General features: G+C 38.5%; 1 protein-coding gene across 21 annotated transcripts in view; it reads left to right on the top strand.

Annotated features, from left to right (window-relative positions):
- Positions 1–15,627, top strand: part of GRIN2B (glutamate ionotropic receptor NMDA type subunit 2B) — an 849,505-nt gene that overhangs the window by 531,581 nt on the left and 302,297 nt on the right. The gene's annotated exons all lie outside the window — the stretch shown is intronic.

The following is a 15,627-nucleotide window of genomic DNA, read 5'->3' as shown; positions in this document are numbered from 1 at the left end:
TCTACTACCTTTTTGCCTCCCTGGTTTCTGGTGATAAATTAGCACTTTATTGCATTGGTGTATCCTATACACATTGCACCTCTCTTGCAGCTCTTAAAATTGTCTCCTTATTCTTGCATTTGACAATTTGATTTCTATGTGTTTGTGCATGCTTCTTATCAGGTTTATCCTATTTGGGGTTCATTGGAATTTTTGAACATGTATATTAATGTCTTTCATTAAATTGGGGACGTTATCTGCCATTATTTCTTTGAATTTTCCTTCTACCCCTTTCTCTCTTTCTTCTTCTTCTGGGACTCTGATAATTCCTATATAAGTATGCTTGATGGTGTGCGCCCCTAGGTCACTGAGGCTCTGTCCACTTATTTTTGTTCTTCTTTCTTTTGTTTTCAACTTAATCATTTCAATTGTGTTGTCTTTTATCTAAGTGGTTCTTTCTTATGCCAGCTCCAATCTGTTGTTGAATCCCTTTAGGGAATTTTTGATTTTATGTACTGTCTTCGACCCAAATATTTCTGCTTGGTTCTTTTAAAAATTTCTCTGTTTGTTGAGATTCCTATAATGTTTGTTCACCATTTTCCTGATATCTTTTAATCATTTCTCCATATTTTCCTTTATATCATTAAGTATATTGACAATCAGTTTTTAAAATTCTTTGTCCAGTATGTCTAAGGTTTGGCATTTTTTGTCAATAGTTTCTGAATTTTAAATCTTGTTCCTTTGGGTGAGACATAATTTTCTTTTTTTTTCTTGTAATCTTTTGTTTCACAATAAAAATTTTAATGTTTTTACTATTGCCTTTAGTGCTGAGTATCTGTTCCTTGGTTTAGAGCCAATTGGTGATATCAAACTAATATCAAAAAACAACTTTCACAGTCTTTGCAAATTGACTCTCCGTGGCTAGTGCTCTCCCCTTCAGACTTTAGCCGTCCTATCAATGAGATCAGCTTGAAGCAAAAGTGAAGTGCAGGATCCTGTCCTTTTCTGAGCCTGTGTCTTGACCTGGGCTCATGTTCACTTGTGGCCTTCATTATTCTTCCATTTACAGTAATCTGATTATTCCTTCTATGCCCTAAGAAATAGATGCCATAGCTCCCCCAACCCCCCCCCCACACTGAGTGCTGTAGCATATGTATTAAAACTGGTAGTATTTTGCCCCTTGCTGCTTTAAATTAATTGTTTCTTGCACTGCTTTAGCTGTCTCCAAGCTATTTTTGTCTTATGGGCCAGTTATGGTAGGGTGTGCTAGGAACAGGTGTCCTCATCTTTCTGGCAGCAAACTGATAGATTGGCCCTCACCTAAGGCACCCCAATATGTGCCTGGGGGTTGCTTTGCTCCTTCCAGGACAGGACGGAAACCTATTATGGGAATGCAGGTTCGTTCCAGCATGCTGGGTAGAGAGAGGGAAAGAGGGCAGCAAGGGCTCCACAAGCTTCTCCTAGCATTTTTGAAGCTGTATTTGCTTGATTTAGCAGTTTCCCTATTACTACAACCCCTTAAGTGTTTTCTGGAGTTTTAAGGAAGATGACTCTGCAAGTTTTGGGTAGTTGTTTAAAGATTCTTTGGGGAATAGTGCTCTGGAAACTCTTACCCTGCTGTCTTGATTGCCTAGTAGTTGGTTCTGATAGTTTTATATCTCTGGGCCTATTTTGCTACTTCCTCTCCTTAAAATACATTCTTCCTCATCCACCCTGAAACACCTACTCTTTTTTAAGAGAACTCAAGTTATTTCTTCTGTGAACCTTTTCTTTGACTCCAATCTTGGCAGAATTTAACTTTCGTGTGAATATGGACACTCCACCTGTCCCTATTTATGCTTTTATTGTAGCCTCCCTTGTTTATGTATCTGTCACTTGCTATGCAATCGGCTCATTGTGGACCAGGACCATGCTTTAATAATTTTTGTATTCCTAGTCTGGTGCATAATAACAGCTAATTTTTATCAAATTATTATCATTTATTAAACTGCACACCATACTGGGTTTAAGGTATCTTTACCCCACAAAGATATGTCCACATCCTAACCCTTGGAATTTATGAATGTGAACTTATTTGGAAAAATGATCTCTGAAGATGTAGTTATGTTGAGGATCTTGAGGTGAGATAATCCTGGATCATTTGGGTGGGCCTTAAATCCAAAGACAAGTGTTTTTAAAAAAGACAGAAGAGGAGAAGCATTAGATACAGAGAAACATAGATACATAGAAGACTATGTGTAGACAGGCAGATTTTGGAGTTAAGCAGTCATAAGCCAAGGAAGGCCTGGGCCAGCAAAAGCTGCAAGAGGCAGGTAAGGATTCTCCTAGAGCTTCTAGAGAGACTTAGCCCTGTCAACATCTTAATTTTAGACCTCTAGTTTCTAGTGAGAGAATACATTTCTGTCATTTTAAGCCACTGTATTTGTGGAAATTCATTACAGCAGCCTTAGGAAATTAATGCACGTACTTAATTGTAGTTAAGAAGGGGTGCACTGGAATTTCATTGCCAAGGTTGTTTCTTTGGCAAATTACTTAACTTCTGTGGGCCTAGGTTCTTCATCTTCAAAACTGTGATTAAATATGCCCTATTTCTTGAAGTTAATAAATAATCTTATTAGAACTGCTTAGACAAGGTCTGGTCTATAGTAGGAATCAGTGAGTGTGGGGTCTATAAGCTGTGTTCTGTAAATGTTTGCTTAATAAATTAATGTGTAAGGAGGTTGATGTAAACTGAAACACAAGCCATCAACAATATGATCTGACCGCATTTAGACCCAGATCACTGGGCAGATACTTTAGGAGTTTTAAGCAGAACTGCAGGACAATGGGGTTTGTCTTTTTAGTCCTACTACTTCCTTTTTTTTTTTTTTAATTAGAGAAGTTGTGGGTTTACAGAATAATCATGCATAAAATGCAGGATTTCCACATGCCACTCTATTATTAACACCTTATACTGGAATGGGACATTTGTAACAATTGACAGTACATCTTAGTAATTTTACTATTAAATATAGTCTATGGTTACCTTAGGGTTCACTGTTTGTATAATGTAATTCCATGGATTAAAAAACTTATTCTGTTATTGTATATACAATCTAACATTTCCACCTTTAATCACATTCAGGTATATATTTCAGCTGTTAACTGCATTCACAGCATTGTGCTACTGTCACCATCATCCATTACCAAAATATTTCCATAATTCTAAACAGGAACCCTGTACATATTAAGGCTTAATTTCCCATTCTCTATCCCCCTTCATCTCCAGGTAACCTATATTCTAGACTCTGACTCTGTGAGTGTGCTTATTCTATTGATTTCAAATCAGTGAGATTCTACCGCTTCCTTTGTGTTAGTCTTCTTTTCTTGCTTTTGCCTCTGTTTTGGATGTGTATTTGCATGTGTTTTCAAATGATGTTGTCATTATCTTCATACTTTGCAGTACTCAGGATGGTACAGTCCACCTAAGAACGCCCTCCCAGTCTAAGGTCTTCATGCCTTTAGATTTTTTTGGAAAGGACAGCAGATATTCAGGCTTTGAAGGAGGAATCTACTTTTTTTTTTGATGACTATTCGAAGGTCAGTTTAGCTGGAGAGTGGTGGGGAGAGGTGAGGGTGATAGAAAGTGAGGTTGAAGAGGTATTCTCTGGGCCAGATCACATAGGGCCTGTGAGCCTTGGCATAGATTTGGAAATCCTTTGATTCATTCTAGAGGATTAAAGAAGAGAATAATGCAATCTTAACAGCTTTTCAGATGGAGACAGTGTGATGTATTAGATGGGACGTATGCCTTGGAACCATTTTAATTCTTGGCTCCACCTTCTAGAAGCTAGGTGACCTCTTACAGCATTATGTGACTTTTTTGAACCCTATTTTCTCCTCCCTATGATGGGGGTAATGATCATTTACTTCAAAGGGCTATGATGAGGATTAAATGAAATAACCTCTAAAGTACTCATTACTTATACAAATACACACCTGGTTTTGAATAAAGGGCAGCTGTTATCACTTCTAATAGTGCTGAAATACAAATTCTTCTTGAATCATTTTCTTTTTATATGCCTATGGATTATGTCTTTCACTTTATAAGATTTGTTTACAAACTTACAAATTAACACAGCAGTGTTGGATGTTAGAAGCATTATTTTTGGTTTTACTCTAAATAGCAGTCTCTCTTTTTGAGTTATTGGAGGTTTCTCATGCACCCGTGCCTAGTTGCTAGCTCTTGAACTTGTATCTACATAACTGCAGTCTGATATAATTTCTCCTGTTCCCAAAAGGGGCTGAAGGCACTGAAAACAGAGTGCTACAGGAAATGGAACAGCCACGTTAAAGTTTGAGGGAGGAATGTAGGTGTTGAGAGTTGAAATTCGTGTAATGGCACAGCCAGCCAGTGTAGCCTGCCTTGACCTGAGGATTCCTGGCACACCCTGAAGTCCTCATGGCCTGCCACAGTATATCTTGGATGCATTCTGTTGCCTTGGCAACATGTTGCCCAGAGTTGTAGGAAGCAGCACCCTTTAACCGTTTAGTATCATGTTGCTAGGACAACACTCATGGGAAGCCAGGCTTCACTGTAGTTTCCGTAGGCTGCTGCCACCTACCTGTCCCTCCTACTCCTATTGCCTCCTCATTCATATTTCTGCTGCCTGCCATCTGCATATCTCCACTCCTTTTGCCTTCATAATCCATTCTCTGCATGCTCCTTTTACCTCTCTCCAGCCCTTTGCTTTTTATTCCCTTCCTATTCCAGAGTTCTTGTTTTTATGAAAGCAGATAAAAGTAAAGCTGCATGGCACATGCGGTTGAGGGAATAAAAGAGTTAAAATAAAACTGCAAGAAAGGAGAAAGAGCAGCCTAATAGAATTTACATGGTTGAATTATACAATATGGTAGTGGTTCTTAAACTGATAGGACCTTAGAATCAACAAGGAAGTTTTAAATTTTATTGTTATTACTATTAATACAGATTATCTGACTCCATATCCAAGGACTCTGATTTAATAGGTGTGGGGTAAAACAGCATTAATTGCTTTTCTTAGAAACCTCCCTTTGAGATATAGCCAGGTTTGCAAACCACTTGTGGGATGAACATGTTATTTTGTTTAAATTATAAAATTTGGGTATGGATCATGATCTATCTGTTGGGATTTTTTTTTGGTCCCCAGTACAATGTCTTCATGTAGATATTTAATAAAGATTGAAAAGAAGGCAGGTAAGGAGATATAGAAAGGTGAGACGCTAAAGGATAGAACAGGAAAAGAAAGTAGAAGGGAGGTAGCAATATGAAAATAAGAAGAGATGGTAGAATTGGGGATGATGAAATCAGCTAACAGATGTTAGGTTCAATAGCTCTCATCTCTGCTTTTCTGTTGGAGTCCAGAATATTAGGGGTTTTGGCCTAGAATTGATTAACATACTTGCTCTTTTGAATCTGTTTTGAATCCTGCATTTGCTTTGGTCAGCAGGAGGTGGGTTGGCATTTCAGAAGGTGCCAGCGTCATTCTTTTCCTCTCTAAGAACACAAGTGCTTACTACCTGCTAGGTATGTACTTTTTATGAAATAACGCTTTACCTACAACAGCCAATTTAACCATCAAAGGAATCCTAGGATTTAGCAGTAGAATCACTTCATTTATAAAGAGATGAAGAAATTGAGTATCAGAAAGGGAAATAACTGGCCCAAGGCTACCATTATTAGTTGCAGTGTGAAAACTGGAACGTTTGTTTAAGTGACAATAAAGTCCATGGACTACAGAGTTATGCTTCACTTTCCATTGAGCACTTTCATCTTTCCTCAGCCTCCTTAGGTCATCTAGCACTTAGCCTAGGAGGAAGATATTCCCTACTGTCCAAAATTGGGGCCAGCCAGAGCTTGGACACAGCTAATTCCCCCCTCTCCTAGTCAATCTTGATTAAGATCTAAAGATTTAAAATGAGAACAGCTGAAGGACAGAAGAAATTGGGAAGAGACGCAGGAAGTAGAAAAGGAAAGAGAATGAAAAGAGGAAAGGAAAGGGCATGTAAGTGAGCAAATCTGCTGGGTCTATTTTCAGTCTGATAGGGCTGGGGACTGCTGTCACATGGAAGCCCCAGTTCTTCCCAAACCCTGAGACTCTCAAGCCCAGGGCACTTCCACATGGATGCCCACGTTTTGACTCCTGGGTCAAATCAAACTCTTCACTGAGGTTGAGGGGATAATTTTTCCACCTTTGTGTGTATCAGGAGAAAATGAAATCTCCTCAGACTAAGAGTCCATCTCCGTACATGAAAAGTTAACCAGGAATGAAGAATAACCTTCACCTTATTGTCCTGGATGACTATAAGTGTTGGAGCAAATTTTCTCTTAGTACTTTCTGAATAGTCTTAGACAATCAGGTGTAACTCCTGTTCACTTTGGACCAAAGTCCTTACCAGTTTCTGTAGGTGGTGCCCAGATGCTGCTCCAAATGGCCCCTTCTTTCAGCTTCTTCCAGTTGTATCTTGCTCTTTTCTGGAACATCAGCACCAAGTCTCCATGTTGGTTTCCCAGATGATAAGAGGAGATATGCAAGAGTGTTTGTGTGCTTGTGTCTTTCAGGTGTGTGAAAGGTGTGTCAGGGTGGTGGGCAGATATCTAGGTGGGCTTAGACAATGTGGTGAGAGGCTCAGGTAAGAGGGCGGTTTATTACTTAGCATGGGAGCCCTTTGCAAAGAAAGATGGCCCCTTCATCTCCTCCCCTCATAATTGGGGCACACAAGGCTTACCCAGTATATATTTGCTGATAATGATAGAGCCTCTGAAATCAGATGGGAATAGGCCATATGCTCTTGGAAAAGGCTTACATTGCAAGGTGGATGGATGAGTGAGATGTGTTTTTGCGAGTTCTTTTCATCTTTAACATCTGTGATCCTGTGAATAATTATCTTCCCCTTGGCCCTGGCTGGCTGCCTGCCTGGAGTCTCTGCCAGAGCCCTCCCCTCACTATACCTCTGAATAGAGATCCCAGAGGTCTTCGGTGGATGAATGGTTCTGAAAGCTGAAGGTTATATTGAAAGTCAGGAAAGAGGTTTGAATCCTGGGTTGGAAAACAGGGATAGAGGAATTTGGATATGATGTTCCCAGAACCACGGGGGGAGGGATGTGGTTGAGGAACAGAGAATTGATGGCTCAGACCATATCAGTTGAAGTTGTGCAATAGTAGCAGCAGTAGTATCTCCTGTTGAACATGGTAGCTTTTCTCAGGCCAGACAGTGGTAAGACTCACTCTTTGGTTCCAGACAGGGCTGCTCTGCAGAGTAGAGAGAAAGGGAAGTCAAGTTCTCATCCTGCTTGCCCACTGCCCTATCATTTTCCCAGAAACATCTAGTCTGTGTATACTAGAAGTTAAGAGATAGGAATACTTTTCTTGTGAATGCCCTGGTCTCTGATTGCCATTACTCTCTGAGAGAGTGGCTAATTTTATAGACAAGAGTAATATGGCTTTTGGGGTTCCAAAAAGAAGTTCCTCCATTTGACCTTGCAGTTTCTGTGCACAAGAGGAAGTCCCATTGGTCAATGAAAGGGAACTGATAACACTGGTTAGTTACTGGTGTCATTTCAGTTCTTCTTGAAAGGAGACCAGTTCAGTGATAACATGGAAACTAGTCAGCAAAGCAGACAAGGGGTATAGGGCACAGGGTTAACTCACTAGGTGATCTAGAGGAAGACTACTTTCTTTCCCTTTGGCATAGTCTACTCATGTGCTTGCTTTATTCAAGATAGGGCCCTCCTAGTCTCTACATTGGGGGTCTCTGATGTTTCCAAGAATTGTGGGTATCTGGAGCTGGGTTTCTGGTCTCTTGGGAGATGATATTACAGTTTGAATAGGTTTCTTTTCTGTGTTTCTGGGACATTTTGTAGCAACCATGGCCATCTTTGTCATTTTTATCTCAGTGGTTAGCCTGGGGAAAGTTATGCAATTGGAAATTAATATATTTTTAGTTATGATTTTGGTCCTTTTCCCCATGTTCCTCTCTCCCCTTTGGCAACTCCTACCTCTTTTAGTCATCCAGTGTCCTTTGCTGCCTCTTGGGTACTATTATGGGTTGATGTGGTGCATAAAAAAGATATGTTGAAATCCTAACCTGACGCACCTGTGAATGTGGCCTTATTTTTCAAATAGTGTCATCGCAGATAGAATTAGTTGTGTTAAAATGAAGTCATAACAGAGTAGGGGGGCCTTCATCCAGTATGACTAGTGCTGTTATAAGAAGGGAAGACAAAACATGGACAGACACAGAGTAGAATACAGTGTGACAACAAGAGGAAGAGGTAGAAGTGCTAGGGTACCAAGCCAAGGAATGCAGGGTATTACTGGCAAATACAAGAACCTAGAAGAGGCAAGGAAGGAATCTCTCCTATGAGTTTCAGAGCAGCATGGCCCTGCCAACATCTTGATTTCAGTCTTTTAGTTTCTGAAACTGTGAGATGATAAATTTCTGTTGTTTTAAGTCACCTAGTTTGTGGCATTTTCTTATGACAGCCCTAGGGAACTAAGATGCCTAGAGGATTCCATACCCACTGCTGTTCAACTCCCCACAGAGGGTCCTGTCCAAGAAGCACTGTGTGATTCAGTCCTAGATCTGTTCTTCACATAACCCTTCAATACAGGTCTCTGTTCTCATTTCAGATTCTGGAGGCAAACTATAAAACTAAGTCCTTCCCAGGGACTAAGTAGGCAAGAGCAACTACTGTGTTACTGTTTTCATGGGCATTCATAATTTTATTAGAGGAGCAACTTCGTAATAGTGGAATTTCAAATGCCATATTAGGCCATGAGAGAAATATATATATTTGAAATAGGAACCCTATAGATCATACTATCTCTAATGCATGGAGCCTCATTAATCCTAACATGAGGCCAGACTCTGCAGGGAGTTTTTGCTGAGTGCAGAAACAGTAAAGGGCAGCCACTGGAGAAGGATGTTGGTTGACTACTGCAGAGTAGGGGACAGTGGTGAACCAGCTTTGGGGCTCTGGAGAACATTACAACTGCTAAGGCAGGATTCTGTCAGAAGCTCATTTTGGGAGGTAGAAGGGAATCAAATAGAAGTGGGCAGCCTAGATTGATTAGTGAACACTGGTGATTTCTAGACTGTTTTAATTTTCCACACTATAGCGAAGGCCCAAATCCTAGTTTCTGCATGAAGTACATTTAGCTGCCTTCTCCTGCCCCCAGAGAGAAAGCACCCTATCTGTGCCTGGGTCCTTCTTTGTTTCTCCCTCTCTTAGAATCTCTGATTTTTCCTTCTCTCTGTCCTCTTCTTCCCAAGCCCCTCCTCTTTCCACTCACTGTTCCCATATCATCTCATTTCTGTTCGAGTTTCTCTATCTTTTTCTCACCTTGTCCTCTCCTTAGTCTCCGTGCCCCACACTTCCACATTACTTTTGCTTTATGTGGTACACGTAGCTATCTTCATGCTTCATCCTGTCACTGCTGGGTCCCTCAATGGCCTACCTTTGGACCTGGCATAGTTAAAAGTCCCCAGGTGGTCTGCTCTGCCTTTTGGAACTGTCAAACATTAGTTTTATAATCTGTGGCCAGTTGGTTCAGTTGGTTAGAACTTGGCATTTAATGAGGCCAGCCAAAGATATATGCCCTATCTCCATGGGAGCCTTTTAGTGCTCTTCCATTACAGGGCAGAGATGGCATTTCATCTTCTTGCCCTTGGCCACAGTGGGAGCTAGATCGAATCTGTGGTGGGCTCAGTGGTAATTTATTAGTAAGGAACACTAATCATGATGTTACATATATATTTAAAATTAAGACTTTTATTCTGAGATCATTTTTGATTCACAAAATGATTTATAGTTTTAAAAGTCTAAAAAGAGTTGAAATCAATATAGTAGGCAGAATTCAGGTCCAGATGGACCTGGTCTCAGATTCTGGCTTATTTCCATATTAATTCTGTGACCTCGGCCTCTGGTAACTCATCCTCTGTGTGCCTCAGTTTCCTTAGCTGTAAAATAAGGATAACAGTAATAAACATCACATGTTTAGCTTCCTTCATTCCCCTTTTGTCTGCACTCTTTCTCTCCTTTTTTCCCTGGGTCTATTCTTTTCTACTGCTTTTCTTATTAATTGTTCCTTTATTTATATTACTGTCTTTGGAAACCCTGTTCCCTTTCTTGTCTCCCTACTTTATTCTTCTCTTTCCATTTTTTTTTCTGGGTCTCTTAGCCTGTTTCTTATTCTCAGTTTCTTGCTTTCTCCTTCACATCCTCCCCACTTGATATTCACTTCCTTCCCAAGGCACATTTCCCGATCCATTTCTCCTGTCATTCACTGTTTCTGGGTCCTTTGTGGCTTCTGGGAGACTGCAGTTCTTAATTATTTATAAGCATGGAAGAATAATTACAGAAATGAATTAATTACTTTTTCCACATAGATCCTAACAGCACTGCCTGGGCTAGATGACGGTGGAGTCAGGGCATAGTAGCAGACACACTTCATATGAATTTGATTACAAAATCAGAATAGAAAAAGGTTGATTTGGCTGGATTTGCAGCAGGCATGCAGATTCTATAGAAGATTTAATCTCATTTGTCTGAGAACTGAAAAAAAAAACCAAAACCCCACAATAGATAACTATACACAGTTAGGGCTATATTAAATGGGAGGTGTGTGTCACCGATATTTGAATTGGGAAGAGAGAGAGTGAGGCTAATTTTTGTTTCTCTCATTTTGGATCACTTAGTCAATGTGGTAGATGGAATACTATTGCTAATTTTTTTTAAAAATGGACTTATTCTATTTAGGGGTAGAATGAAAATAATAATTTAGTGGCAACTGGGATTATAGTATAACGAGCCTAGGCTGAACTAGGATGTCATGCAGGCTTTATAATCAGCCTTTGCTGTGTGATTCTGGACAAGTTCCTCAATCTCTCATGGCCTCCCTTTCTTCATCTGAAAAATGAAAGGCTTGGGCTTTATAATCCTTTATCATTCTAAACATTTCTGATGTTGTGTTTAAGAAAAAAAGGATGTTGACCGGAGGAGAGGTGAGTAACTGAATAGAGGAAAACCACCCAAAATGAGAGTAGATTAAAAGTAAACAAAGCAAATGAGCAGTGGCAAAAATATGAAGATATATGGTTAAATTATAAATTTTTAAACTTCATCCTTTCGGATGGATTTTAAGATTTGGAATGCAAAGGGTGGCAAAGAGAAGGTTGCAGTGGAGAAAGGAAAGTGAATTCCTGAGGAGAAGAACCCTGTTCTCACATCCCTTCCTGCGCCTTAACAGAAGTCCAGATGAACATATATTCTTGTTATACTGTGTCAAAGATCATTTGATCTAGAAGGGATCTCAGACACTAGTGCAATGCCCTTATTTCACCATAGAGGACACTAAGGCCAGGGAAGATTAAGTGACTTGCCCGAGGTCACTCCTTAACTCCTTTTTAGAGTTGGCCTACTTTTTCAGATTACCAGGTCACAGACAGTCACTGATAGTATTCTTTTTAAATTGCTATATATTTTTTTAATTAGAGAAGTTGTAGGTTTATAGGAGAGGCATGTAAAAAATGTGATGTTCCCATATACCCTACTTTTGACACTTTGCATTATTGTGGTACCTTTTTAACAATGGATGAAAGAATATTGAATATTAAAATATGATTAACTGTAGTCCATAATTTACATTTGGTGAATTTTCCCCCTTGTACCACCCAATTATTAACACCTTGTAACGGTGTTATAAATTTGTTATAATTCATGTAAGAGCATTCTTATATTTGTACTATTAACCAGTGTATCATCCACAACAATTGCATGTTTAAATTTTTCTTCCAGTAACATACATGACCCCAAATTTCCCCTTCCAACCATTTTCACAAATTTCCTCCAGGACTGTTAATTACACTCCCAATGATGTGCTACTATTGCCACTGCCCATTTCCAAACATTTACAATCAACCTAAATAGAAATTCTGTACGAATTAAGTGTCAGCTCCTCATGCTCTACCCCTATTATCCACTGGTAACCTAGATTTTAGATTCCAACTCTATAAGTTTGTTTATTATTGTTACTTTCTATCTGTGAGGTCACACAATATTTGTCCTTAGGTGTCTGGATTGTTTTACTCAACATAATGTCCTTAAGTTTTATCCATGTTATCATATGCATCAAGACTTCATTACTTCTTATAGCTGAGTAATATTCCGTCGTATGTATAGACCACATTTTGTTTATCATCCGTAACTTGAAGGATACTTGAGTTGTTTCTGTCTTTTAGCAATTGTGAATAAAGTCACTGTGAACATCAGTGTGCAAATGTCTGTTCAAGAACATGCTTTCAGTTCTTTTGGGTATATACCTAGTAATGGACTGTTGGATCATATAACAATTCTATACCTAGGTTCCTGATGTACCATTAAATGTCCTTCTATAATGGCTGCACCATTCTATAATTTTATATTCTCTCCGGCAGAGAATGTGTTCTTATTTCTGCACAGCCTCTCCAATACTTGTAGTTCTCTGTTCTGTTTTTTTAAATAGTGGCCATTCTAGTAGGTATGAAATGATATTTAATTGTGATTTTTAAAATTTTTTTATTTTAATTTTTTATTTTTACATGGGCAGGCACCGGGAATCGAACCTGGGTCCACTGGCATGGCAGGCAAGCATTCTTTTTTCATGCTTGCCTGCTGAGCCACCGTGGCCCGCCCTTTAATTGTGATTTTGATTTGCATTACTCTAATACTGATGTTGGCCATCTTTTCAACCATGCGTATTTCCTCTGTTGGAAAATGTCTATTCAAGTTTTATTTTGCCCTTTTTTAAACTGGGTTGTTTGCCTTTTTATTGTTGAATTGTAGGATTTCCTTATGTATTCTGGATATTAAACCCTTACTGGATTTGTGGTTTCCAAATATTTTCTCCCATTGAGTAGGTTACCTTTTAACTTTCTTGACAGAGTACTTTGAAGCACAAAAGTTTTTAATTTTGAGGAGGTGCCATTTAACTATTTCTTCTTTTGTTGCTTGTGCTTTGGGTGTAAAGTGTAAGAAACTATTGCTACCACAAGATCTTGAGGATGCTACCTGTGCTGGTTTGAAAGGAAGTTTTCCCCCTAGAAAAGCCATGTTTTAATCAAAATCCCATTTCGTAAAGGTAGAATAATTCCTGTTCAATACCGTATGTTTAAAACTGTGATCAGATCATCTCCCTGTATGATGTGATTTAGTCAAGAATGGCTGTTAAACTGGATTAGGTGACAATATGTGGGGTCAGTAGTATGTTCCCCCTGGCATTTCTGATTTAATTTATTTACATCCTCTCCCTTATTCTCTTTGTCATTGGAGCTGATTTTTTGCCAATTTTATTTATTATCTCAAATAATCAATTTTTGGTTTTGTTAATTCTCTCTGCTGTTCTATATTTTTGTTCTCAATTTCATTCATTTCTGCTCTAATCTTTGTTTCTTCTTTTCTTCTGCTTGCTTTGAGATTACTTTGCTGTTGTTTTTCTAATTCCTCCAGGTATGCCATTAGGTCTTTGATTTTAGCTCTTTCTTCCTTTTTAATGTGGGTATTTTAGGACTATACATTTCCCTCTCTGCACTGTGTTTGCTGCATGCTGTGTGTTTTGGTATATTGTGTTCTTGTTTTCATTCATCTCGAGATATTTGCTGATTTCTCTTGCGATTTCTTCTTTGACACCTGATTGTTTAAGAGTGTGTTGTTAAACTGCTATATATCTGTGAATGTACTGCTTGTCTGCCTGTTATTAATTTCCAGTTCATTCCATTATAGTCAGAGAAAGTGTGTTGTATAATTTCAATCATTTAAAAAGTTATTGAGACTTGTTTTGTGACCCAACATATGTTCTATCTGGAAAATGATTCATGAGCACTTGAGAAGAATGTATATCCTGCTTTTTTTGGTGACAATGTTCTGTATACATCTGTTAGGTATATTTTCACTTATCAGGTTATTCAAGTTCTCCATTTCTTTATTGATCCTCTGTCTAGATGTTTTATCTATCCATGAGAGTAGTGTATTGAAGTCTCCAACTATGATTGTAGAGACGTCTATTTCTTCCTTCAGTTTTGCCAGTATTTGCCTCCTGTATTTTGGGTTAGGTGTATACATATTTATGATTGTTATTTTTTCTTGGTGGATTGCCCATTTGATTAGTATATAGCATCCTACTTTGATTATGACAGTTTTGCATTTAGAGCCTATTGTGTCCAATGCTGGTATAGCTACCCAGTTCTTGTTTGGTTATTGTTTGCATGGACTATCTTTTTCCAACCCTTCATTTTCAACCTATTTGTGTCTTTGTGTTGAAGGTGAGTCTCCTGTAGATAGCATATATTTGGATTATACTTTTTAATCCATTGTGCTAATCTCTATCTTTTGATTGGGGTGTTTAATCTGTTAACATTTGTATTATTACTGTAAAGGAAGTACTTACTTAACCATTTTATCCTTTGTTTTTTATATGTCATATCTTATATTTGTCTGTCTAATACCCTTTTAATAATCCTTACTGATAATTTTCATTTCTACACTCTCCTCTAGCCTCTTTCTCCTGTCTTTTCCTTTCAACCTGAAGAACTCACATTAGTATTTCTGTAGGGCAGATCTCTTATTGACAGGTTCTCTCAGTTTCTGTCTTTCATAAGAGTTGGGAAATTTTTGGCCATCAATTCTCAAATATTTTTTCTGTCCCTTTTCCCTTCTTTTCTCCTCTTGGGATACCCATGACATGTATGTTTGTATGTTTAATGCTGCGGTCCTGCTCAATTTTTTATATTCTATTCTCAATTTGTTCTTCTGTCTGTAAGATTTCAATTGTCCTGCCTTCCAGGTCACTGACTCTTCTGTCTATACTGATGTATGCCTCTAGTATATTTTAATCTCTTTTATTGTGCCTTTCATTATCATAATTTCTGTTTCTTTTTATAGTTTCAAATTCTTCCTTATGCTTACCTTCTAAATATTCTTTATCTCTTTAGCCACATTTTCCTTCATCTCCTTAAATTAATTTAGGAGAGACGTTTGAATATTTGATTAGTTGTTCCAAATTCTATGTCACTTCAGAAGTTTTAATTTGTTCCTTTCACCAGACCATATCTTTCTTTTTCTTAGAATGGTTTGTAATTATCTGCTGATGTCAAGGCATCTGATTATCTTGATGAGCTTACTCTGAAGATCAGTTTTTCTCTCTTGCCTAGAGGTTTATTATTAAATGTCTTTGTGGTAAGACTTTTCTTTAACACTTGTTTTGACTTATTTTAGACCTTTAGAATTGTCTATGTTTAACAGATCAGAGTTTTTCAGTTCATCTTCATCTGAATCTTCCCCTGGTTATGCAGTACAAATTTTACTGCTCTTTGTGCTCTTTCTGCAATTGTTTCACCCCCAGGAGAAAAATTCCTTTTGTTTGTTCCTTCTCTGGGAATCTTGATCTTTTCTGTTTGGTTTTTTTTTTTTTTTTTTTTTCATGGGCAGGCACCAGGAATCAAACCCAGGTCTCTGGCATAGCAGGCAAGAACTCTGCCTGCTGAGCCACTGTGGCCTCCCCTGTTTGTTTTTGTTTTGCTTCTACAGTTTTTAAAATACTCCTTTCATTGCCTTTAGCTGCTTTTGCCTGGGAGGCAACTTTGGGAGGAGGG

The sequence above is a fragment of the Tamandua tetradactyla genome, chromosome 7 (assembly GCF_023851605.1).
Source record: "Tamandua tetradactyla isolate mTamTet1 chromosome 7, mTamTet1.pri, whole genome shotgun sequence".
NCBI lineage: Eukaryota > Metazoa > Chordata > Mammalia > Pilosa > Myrmecophagidae > Tamandua > Tamandua tetradactyla.
The sequence above is the reverse complement of the archived record's forward strand: the minus strand, read 5'-3'. Positions and strand labels throughout refer to the sequence as shown.